At 47.5% G+C, this 10,281-nt stretch overlaps 1 protein-coding gene across 3 annotated transcripts in view; it reads left to right on the top strand.

Annotated features, from left to right (window-relative positions):
- Nucleotides 1–1,276: 1,276 nt before the first annotated feature.
- The window catches only part of SLC6A2 (solute carrier family 6 member 2), a 63,896-nt gene continuing 54,891 nt past the window's right edge, over nucleotides 1,277–10,281 (top strand). For 2 of the 3 annotated variants that reach the window (XM_084960206.1, XM_084960204.1), the window contains exon 1: nucleotides 1,277–1,521. The gene's annotated coding sequence lies outside the window, so the exon portion shown is untranslated. The remainder of the gene's footprint in view (nucleotides 1,522–10,281) is intronic. The other variant, XM_084960203.1, reaches the window with a different exon arrangement.

The following is a 10,281-nucleotide window of genomic DNA, read 5'->3' as shown; positions in this document are numbered from 1 at the left end:
GTGAGAGAGAGAGAGAGAGAAAGAGAGAGAGAGAGAGTTTGCATGTGAGAGAGACAGAGACAAAGGCAGAATGAGAGCAAGAGAAAAGCCTACAAGGTGTAACATCTGGTGCAAATATTTCCTTGAAAGCTGACATTATTGCCTGAGCTTTGGGAAATCTGGAGTGTCAGGTGGATATAATCTGATATTTTTCTCTCGGGGATCTCAGAGCTCAGCAGAGATCTCTTTTTTTTTTTTTTTTTTTTTTTTTTTCAGCAGAGATCTTGCCTAGGTTGTCCTCATGCCCTGGGAACCCATTTTGCAGATGAATGGAGAGAGACAGAGGTCAGACCAGGAAGAGATGGGTGTGCATTCTCCATCCAAACAGCAGCCAAGGAGAAGTAGAAAGAAGAGACGCTCTTTGATCTCACGTTAAGAGACAGCTCTTAATACAGGTTGGATGGATGGTGGGGATACTGAGTGCTTGCTCCCTGCCGGGTACTCAACATCCTATTAACAACTTCCAATGAGTATAAATTCCTCTCCTTAGAACAAGCTTGCTTTTCAGTCTTGTCAGGAGTTCTCTTGTGGTACAGCTTGTTAAGGATCCGGCATTGTAACTGCAGCGGCCTGAGTCACTGTTATGGTTGTGCGTTCGATCCCTGACCTAGGAACTTCCACATGACACAAGTGTAGCCAACCACACACACACACAGACCAACAATAACAAAAAATGACAAAAAACAAAGGGATACTTCAGTGACGTGGACCAGAATTCCACAGAGTCAAAAAAAAAAAAAAAATCAAGCTTATTTTCTAACGGTTGAATCAAACCAGTCATTTTTTTTTCTCTTTGAGTCATAAGGGAAAACTAAGATGCAGCTTCTTATTTATCTCCAACATCCATTCCAATAGGAGACAACTTTTAATTTTTTGTTAAATGAATTGTTTGCATCCTCATGGATACTCGTTGGTTCTTAACCCACTGAGCCACGACAGGAACACCAGTAACTGAATTCACCAGTAAATGAATCAGATTACATTTTCTTCTCTTTCCCATGTGTAGACCGAGATCACTGAGTAGATGGGAAATTCCGCCGCATGCAGGGACTATGCTTTTCTTGCTTCCCAGGCAGGAAAAATGCAAAAGCAAACTGGCCTCTTGGGTAATGCTAAGGGAGCCCAGCAGAGAGAAGTTTTGCAGAGTACCCTGTACTCAGAGAAAGGGACATCAATCAAAGCTCTCAGTGGGTGGACGTTTGTTTAGTAGACAATGGGCTGGGACGGTGCCGCAGGCAGAGGGCATGGCAGGTGCAAAGACCAGGAGGATGAACCTGACCTGGTTGGGAAACACCTGGCAACATTCCCATAGGCGGGAATGCAGACGGAGGGCCAGGATGGCTGGGGAGGTGGGTACGCAGGGAAAGCCCCATGTAGGGGCAAAGCAATAACTCTTTCCCAGGCAGCACCATGTTGGGGGGGCCATGCTGTGCCAAGGGCCGAGGCTGCAAACACTCAAAATCACAGAGGCTTGGCTGAAAGGTAAGAGAGGGTGGCTGACGAGAAGTAAGGGATCTGGGGTGAACTGGGAGAGCCCAGGCCCTCCTCCAAACTCAGGGTGGCACATTCTTATGGAAGCCAGAAATCTAGATTTTTTTGTCTTTTTAGGACCACACCCGAGGCATATGGAAAGTCCCAGGCTAGGGGTCAAATCAGAGCTACAGCTGCCAGCCACAGCAACACGGGATCTGAGCTGCATCTGCGACCTACACCACATCTTACGGCAATGCCAGATCCTTAACCCACTGAGCGAGGCCAGGGATCCAACCTGTGTCTTCATGGATGCTAGTCAGTTTCCTTTTCTGTTGAGCCTCAACAGGAACTCCAGATCTAGATTTTTTAAATTATTTTTAATTGAAGTAGAGTTGACTTACGATACTGTGTTAATTTCAGTTGTACAGCAAAATGATTCAGTTATACATATATATACACATATGTATTACACATATATATATGTTCTTTTTCAATTCTCTTCCATTATAATTTTATTACAAATTATTGAATATTGTCCCCTATGCTATACAGTAAATCCTATTGTTCATCCATTTTATATATGGTAGGTGCATCTGTTAATCCCACACTTCAGTTTATTGCTCCTCCTTCCTCCCCTTCGGTAAACATTTAGTTTTTTCTATACGGAAACCCAGGTTTTTATGTGAAATTTCCTGATCTGTAAAGCACTGGGTGGGCCAATTAAAACGCCGGGAGCTCGAGCTGAGTCCATAAGGTGTTGTCCTTCCACCACCCACCCTGACGTTGGGCTCGGGCTGTGTGATGCCGCAGCTGCTCTAGTGGCCCTTGGGTACCTTCCTGCGTGATCACAAAGGGTTATTATAGCCTGTCTCTGGTGAGGAGAACAGGCAGGTCTCTCTGGGACAGTGAAGCAGTGCAAATGTTTGCATTGCACCGGGATGCAATCGTTACAAACCGGATCAAGGAAACCTGAGAAAGTCAAGGGCTGGGGAGGGAAGATATGTCCCTGTGGCTTTAAGCAATTAGCCTTGATGTCCCTGGCAGCTGCCAAATTCCAAAGGCAATTCTAGGAGCTATGATTTGGAATCAATCTCTCTCTCTTTTTATTTTTTTGTGGTAAAGGTATTTTATTTTAAATTTTTTTAAAATTTCTTACAGTTGATTTACAATGTTCTGTCAATTTCTGCTGTACACCGAAGTAACCCAGTTATGCATATATGTACATTCTTTGGAATCTGTCTCTTAAGACACACTGAGATGCGTTGGGGCTGGATGCTTGGCCCAGAGAAGAGAAAACCTAAGGTGGGTGGGGGTGCTGATGGGGGGCAGGGGGGGAGAGGGAGTGGTTATCTGTGTCCTCGAATCTGCAGGGCTGGTTCAGAAGGAGAAAAGGAGCTTCTTTTGGGTGGATCCAAGGGCTAAACCCAGGGCCAGCCAGTGGAGGCTACAGGGAGACAGCTCCCTAACAACTGGAGAGGTCTAAAAGGTGGAGTCGCTTACCTTTGGAAGAAGTGAGCACTCCGTCATGGGAAGCATCCAAGCACATGTTCAATGGCCACTGTTTGGGGATGATGTAATGGAGAGAAGCACTGCTTTGGACAAACTCTGGAGTCCCATCTGTTCTAGGAATTCTGTGATTTATCTTATTAGTCACAGTTTGTGATGTTCAATTGACCTGCTTTATTTGGAGTCTTGGTTTTCTGTTTGAGGTTTTGTTTTAGAAAATATGCATGAGTTCCCATCATGGCTCAGTGTTTAACAAACCCGACTAGTATCCATGAGGATGCAGGTTCGATCCCTGGCCTTGTTCAGTGGGTTAAGGATCCTGCGTTGCTGTGGCTGTGGCACAGGCCGGCAGCTGCAGCACCAATTCAACCCCTAGCCTGGGGGCCTACATATACCACGGGTGCAGCCCTCAAAAGATAAAAGGCAAAAAGGAAAAAAAGAAAATATTAAGAAACTTCAGAATTCTATTTCCACTCTGAAAGTGGGACTTAGAATTCTCAGCACAGGAATCATGACGAGTGGAAGCTGCCCCGGAACCATGGTACTTTCGAGGTGAGAGTGGCAGGGAGTCCCTGACAGCGGCTTCCGGGAAGAGTTAAAGTACAAGCCCAGCTTCTGAGAAACAGGAAAGAAAATAGGCAGATAGGAGAGGATCCTGGAATTAATAAGAAGTCAAATGGCTGAGTCACTGGGATAATTTCAAAGTCTGAAGGTAACAGGAAAAAATAAGAAAAGGAAAAAAGAAAATCAAACAACTGGAAAGTAATGTAGGCTTTGCAGAGACCCCAAGTGACCAAAACAACAGGAGAAGTCAGAAAAATTTACTTACACACTGATCAGTGAGTCCTGTGGGGCCGCCAGAACATCCTGCCCCAGCCCTACTCTTGTTGGATTCCTTCCTGGTCAATAGCAGCCTCCCACTCCCATCCCGGGACACAACTAGACAGACAGGGGGCTCGCCATTTACTCAAAGCCATCTCCTTCACCCCTAGTCTATTCATTCCCTCTCAGAAAGGACACAGCACATCAGAACAGAAGTGAGCATTGAGGGTCCTTGTACCCATTGTACAGAATGGAGAGCTGAGGCCCAAAGCCTGGATCCTATGCCAAGTAGCACAGGCAAGATGGAAATGTGCAAGAGCTGACTCATTTTTTCTCCTAAATTAAAAGTTCATATTGCTCAAGCTAGAGCTCATGCTTCTGTTTGAAAACATAGCATCTCAGGAGATTAATATGGGAGTCTGTCCAACTCAAGAACTGGCATTTGTAGAATAGAGATTTCTCCTGTCCCACATACTAAAAGTCACCTTCTTGTTGACAGGGTGAGGTTTGGGGATGTACTTAAGAACAATCAGACTCTGTGTTCTGCCCTGTTCGCAGACCTATCCAGAGGGCAGGCCCCTCCCTGGGTGGCTCAGGGGCAGGCAGCCTGTTTGTCCTACTTTGAAAGATGGAGGGGTGTCCCAAGAGCGTCCCCAGCAGGACTGGGCAGGTTGGGCGGTTTTCTGAGCCGGGCAGTCGAATCTGCAAGAAACCAGGGAGAACATGTCCATTAACTGTTTTGATATTCCTTTACTATTTTTTTTTTTTTTTGGACCAGAAAATGTCCACAGACTGTTCCTTCGGGGTGTGATTTACACTAGTCATTACAATCACTCTTTGCTCCTCCGGCCCCCCAAAAATCTAGAATCAATGGAAGAGTTGGTGGACTGCAAATATTTAGGTCAGAGTGGGAAATATAATTTCCTTCCTTCAGCCCATGAGGTCCTTGGAGATGGGCCTGGGTCTTCTGAAATTATGCAAATGCCGTCTATCTGCTGAAGACGTCTATCCAGGCTGAAGGCCTGGAGTGGATGCTGCGCATATAACCGAGCAATGATGAAGGATGGCTCCGGAGGAGGTGGGACCTTGTTCCAGGGAGGTGGCATTGCACCCGACCTTTGGTATTCCAGAGGGCAGGACTCAGGGGGACAGGGACACATGCTCCACTAAAGCAGTTGGCTGGTCCCCAGCAGAGGAATCTCTTCTAACCAAGAGTGCAGCCCCTGGGCAGCTTGCCTGGGGGCACTGGAGGGGGTATGAGGTCGCCACCCTGGGAGTCGAGGAGCAGAGACATGCTCGGGTATTAGGTAGGACACAATAAAGACAATGGCCCTGGGTGGAGGGTGGGGGGCAGAGTCTGTGATGCACAGACTAGGTCCGTTTCCCGCTGATGCGCGAGTGGACTCTTGAAGCCATCTAAAGGGTGCTCAGCTCACCAGGGGGAAGTCTATTCCCTACGGCTTTTACTTATAACTTTGTTTGCAGATAGGGAGCCCTTTCTGTCCGGCTCCTCGACCCGATCCTTTCTGCCTGTAACAATCACATTATTTAATTTAGACGAGTGAAGTTACCTTAGATCAATTATACTTATTTTTCCTGTGTAATTTCCAAAGCTTAATATCTCCATTCAGGCCCAGCCTGGGGGACAGGTTGTCTAGCAGAGACCTAAACGATTTCAGCCCTTAATTCAATTGTACTTTTACCACAGCCCAAGCAGCGAGCATAATTCTTTTATCCCTAAGATGTCTCATTAGCAATAATCTAATAGCACCTATTAAAATATAGGTCACCGAGGTGGGCTGCCAAGTGGAAGGCTTGTCATAACTTTGAAGGCTGGACAGCTGTCTCGGTCCCCCTCTCCCCCCGACGCCCCCACCAAACACCACACGGCCCCCATCCCAGGCTTAATTCTAAAACAATCAACTCACAAAAACAGTTTATGTTCTGCAGTTCCGAGGTTAAGAATTAACACTGGCTCGGAAACAGCGTTGGTATCTGTTGCCATGGGGTAGAGTGGAGGGAGACGTGTCTTGCCAGCGTGACGTGGTAGAAACGATCTCCGGCCTTAAACCTTTGGGGTCAGAGCCTTGCCCCAGGTGTGCCCTGAACTGGCAAGGTGACCTGGGGGTACGGGTCTTACGCTCTGGGACCTCAGTTTTCACATCTGGCTGTGGAATAAGAGCCAGTGTTTCTCTGGCAGTCCGCGTTCCACTTGTCCCAGTGTTCGCCTTATGTTTTCCTTTCAATCAACTGGCTCTTCTAAATTAAATACATTTGTTTCAAAAAGGAAGCTCAAGTATCAACATGGAAAAATCTCAAGAACATTTGCAAAAAGATTCATGCAATGTGATACCGTTTGTATAAACTTTAAATGGAGGAAAGGATACTTCCTATTGTTTGGACAGGCAAAAACTAATCCCTGGCCTAGAGGACAGGATACTGGTTACCTTGGGGGAGGAGGGAGGAGATGTTGACTCTGAGGGGGAAAAAGGGGGAATTTGGGGGTGCTGGTCATTTTCTTAATGGCCTGGGTGGTGATTATGGGTGTATTTACTATGGTAAAAGTCCACTTACAATTATTTACACATTTCTGTATGTTTCCATGTGTGTTAAGCCTCATAGACATACACATATAGATAAGAGGATTTTAGGAATATGCACCTATAATTTTAATTATATATCCCTATATTTATCTCTGTCTTCATCCTTCTCTCCATCTAGCTACCTATCCATCCATCCATCATCCGTAGTGAGAGCATATATGCTTGGCAATATATCAACATTATTATATAAGAAGGGTGGCTGGGCAGAGGAGGTGGGAGAGAGAGAAGTACAACTGGGGAGAGATACACAGGGACTTCGGCCATCCTTCTAACTTTTTTTTAGTTAAACTAGCAAGTTGTTTGTTATAGGAATGTCTATCTTTTTATGTAAGTCTGAGATACGTCACAAGTTTAAAATCATTAGGTAATAAATAATGGAAGAGGAGTTCCCATTGTGCGCAGCAGAAATGAAACTGACTAGGAACCATGAGGTTGTGGGTTCGATCCCTGGCCTCACTCAGTGGGTTAAGGATCCAGCTTTGCTGTGAGCTGTGGTGTAGGTCGCAGACACAGCTCGGATCTGGCGTTGCGTAGGCTGGCGGCTACAGCTCCGATTCAACCCCTAGCCTGGGAACCTTCATATGCTGCAGATGCAGTCCTAAAAGGACAAAGGACAATAAATAAATAAATAAATAAATAAATAAATAAATAAATAAATAAGTAAATAAATTTTATATAATAGTCAGACATTGAAAACCACTACCACACACTATCAATAGGTGGTAAGCATAACAATAAATGCCATGAGAAGAAAATGCTGTTATTCAGTTTTACTGGGACATTGTTTGGGCCAGAAGGGTCTGACCCCAAGCAGGGCTTCACCCTGTTGAAATGGGGATCGGTGACCCCAAGCAGGGCTTCACCCTGTTGAAATGGGGATCGGTGAAGCGAGAGATGTACTCCTTCACTCGTCAGAGTCAAAAGGACATGATGTTCTGAATGCAAGGTCATGTGCCCAATGAACAGTGAGGCCAAAAAACACTGGGACGTCAAGAGTTTGGAGCAGAGAAAGGTTTACTGCAGAGCCTTGCAAGGAGAAGAGGTGGCTCATGCCCCCAAGAGACCCTGAAATCCTCCAGAAGTTTCTGCAAAGCATTTTGAAAGGCCAGATGAGGGGAGGGCAGGGTTGGTTGTTGCAAAGTTCTTGGTGTCAGGATCCTTTGTTCTTGCAGCTGTCCATGTAGGTCAGGTCACAAAATTCCTGTAATGTTCCTCTAAGGCAAATGTTATTCTCTGTTCTGCAACTTTTTATCTCTATATGAATGGAAAAGTGTTATGCCCTTAAAGGTCAGAACCTTGAGAATGGGCTATGGTGTATATTTCAGGCTGCGGGCAATATTCTTAACGAAAAGCAAAAGCAATGAAATATGAAGATTCAAGTAAAAGAAACATCTATTATGGAATCAGATTTGTTCTTCTCTATCACAATGGGAAGGGGAGTCCAACTTTGTTCCCATATGATGCAAAATTATTTAAAGCAGGGCCTTGCAATGGCCCTAAAGCATCAGCTTCTCACGACCCACTGGGCTGTTCTACTTCAGGGAAGGGCATCGTGTTCCCACTAAGCTCTGGACATCCTTGCTTCTCAATGGTTTGGGGAGTGGGGTGAGGTCTTGTTAGGAGTGGGCTGGGGGACAGGGAGGTAAAAGAGGAGGAATGATTAGTAGTAAAATGATTAGCGGGGACTAGCAGAATTGGGGAAGCCTTGAGGAAGAACCCCCTTCCTCCCTTGGTCCCCTTCCCCAGCCTCACCAGCGCCTGGGAAACTGGCAAGCAGTGATTTGTCTGCATGCTGGGGCTCAGCCTGGATGCCTTTGGGAGCTGAGCCAGGCCCTCAACGCCTGCTCAAGAGGCCCCTTCCACATCTGACACACCCTTGAAGCCCATCCTGTGCTCCCGGGAGCTGGAGTCTGACTCCCTGCAGTGTGTGTTTCTGGGCTTTGGTCCTGCTCTTTTTTTTTTTTTTTTTTTTTTTGTCTTTTTGTCTTTTTGTTGTTGCTATTTCTTGGGCCGCTCCCATGGCATATGGAGGTTCCCAGGCTAGGGGTCCAATCGGAGCTGCAGCCACCGGCCTACGCCAGAGCCCCAGCAACGCGGGATCCGAGCCGCGTCTGCAACCTACACCACAGCTCACGGCAACGCCGGATCGTTAACCCACTGAGCAAGGGCAGGGACCGAACCCGCAACCTCATGGTTCCTAGTCGGATTCGTTAACCACTGCGCCACGACGGGAACTCCCTGGTCCTGCTCTTGAGTCGCACAGAATATAACAGCTGCTCTCCCTCTGACTGCACGTCCCTCTGTGCGGCCAGCAGGTGTGCCCCTTGCTATTACCAGGTCACAAGTCCCTTCACCACGGCCTCTCCTCATGCCTCCCCCAGCATATGCACAAGCAGAAATATGTATTATATTTTCGGGGGTGTGGGTCTGAGGATCTGAGGTCAACTCAACAGCCCCCATCAATCCCCAGACAGTGTGAACCAGCCACCGGGTCTCCTCACAAGGAAAGCGTAGTGCCTGCTTTTCTGTGTACCCTGGAATAAGCAGGGGCGGGGGTGGGGTGGGGAGAGGGGCTAGTGATGACCTCTCACCCACTCTGTCATCACCCAGAATCCCACCCCGCCCAGACCCTCCTCCACCAGGACCTCAAAGTCTCATCTCAGCTTCCCAGTCCCATACCTCTGTCCTTCGGGCTGTGCCCAGACTACCTAGTCTGATAAATGCATCACAGAGAGGATGTAGGGTGTGGGAAGAGCCCTGGACCACGTCTGAGTTCTTGTTCCGCCACTAAACTGTGTGACTGTGGGAGCTGGGGGTGAGGCACGGAGGCCATGAATTGGGGGTACTTCTTTGAGCTACGTAGGCAGAATGAGCACAATCCAGCACTTCTTCTGATGGGGAAGACCCGGGTGGACAGAGGGAAGGAGAGGAGAGAAGAAAAGCAAAAGAGAAACATGATGGTGTTGGCACAGGTCCCAGAGGTGGCAGGAGGGGTGGATGCGAGGGATTGGGCTGGGGAGGGCTTGAGTCCCGGAGAGGGAAGGACTCCAGCTCTGAGGAGAAAAGGCCGGAGATGATGGTGGCTACAAACAGCGCTGGGGTTCAGAACTGCATCAGCCACGGCCTCAAGGTACCAGACTTTCAAAAAGGGAGAGGGGCCCTGCTGAGAATGAGGGGCTTGTGGGGAGAGGGAGGGGGAGGTGAGGAGGAGGATGAAGGTAGGGACCAAAGGGAACAGTGCTTAAGAGCGTGTGCCCTGGAGGAGTTTCCCTGTGGCAGAGTGGGGTAAGGATCCAGCCCTGTCACTGCAGTGGCTTGGGTCACTGCTGTGGCATGGGTTTGATCCCTGGTGCAGGAACTTCCACATGCCACAGGCATAGCTAAAAAAAAAAAAGAAAGAAAGAAAGGAAAGAAGTGTGTGTGCCCTGGAGCCAGCCTAATTCTGCATTCAAATCCCAGCCTCTGTCCCATCCTACCTATGTGACCCTGAGCAAGGCATTTAACCACTTTCACCATTAATTCTTTAAGCTATAAAATGGGGATAATACTGAGTATTTTATGAATAATACTTAGCATGGTGCCTAGAACAATAAATGCTCCATGAATGGAAAGACTGCCAAGGGAGTTCCCTTCGTGGCTCAGCAGTTAACAAACCTGACTAGTATCCCTGAGGATGCAGGTTTGATCCCTGGCCTTGCTCAGTGGGTTAAGGATCCAACATTGCTGTGAGCTGTGGTGTAGGCTGCAGTCTCAGCTCAGATCTGGCATTCCTGTAGCTGTGGTGTAGACTGGCAGCTGCAGCTCTGATTCGACCCCTAGCCTGAGAACTTCTATATGC

Source organism: Sus scrofa, chromosome 6 (assembly GCF_054392235.1).
Source record: "Sus scrofa isolate SSC_HxYL_T2T_F1_AM1 chromosome 6, Sscrofa_HxYL_maternal_Yorkshire_Landrace_v2.0, whole genome shotgun sequence".
Taxonomy (NCBI): domain Eukaryota; kingdom Metazoa; phylum Chordata; class Mammalia; order Artiodactyla; family Suidae; genus Sus; species Sus scrofa.
Note: the sequence above shows the minus strand (reverse complement) of the source record. Positions and strands in the feature narration are given on the sequence as shown.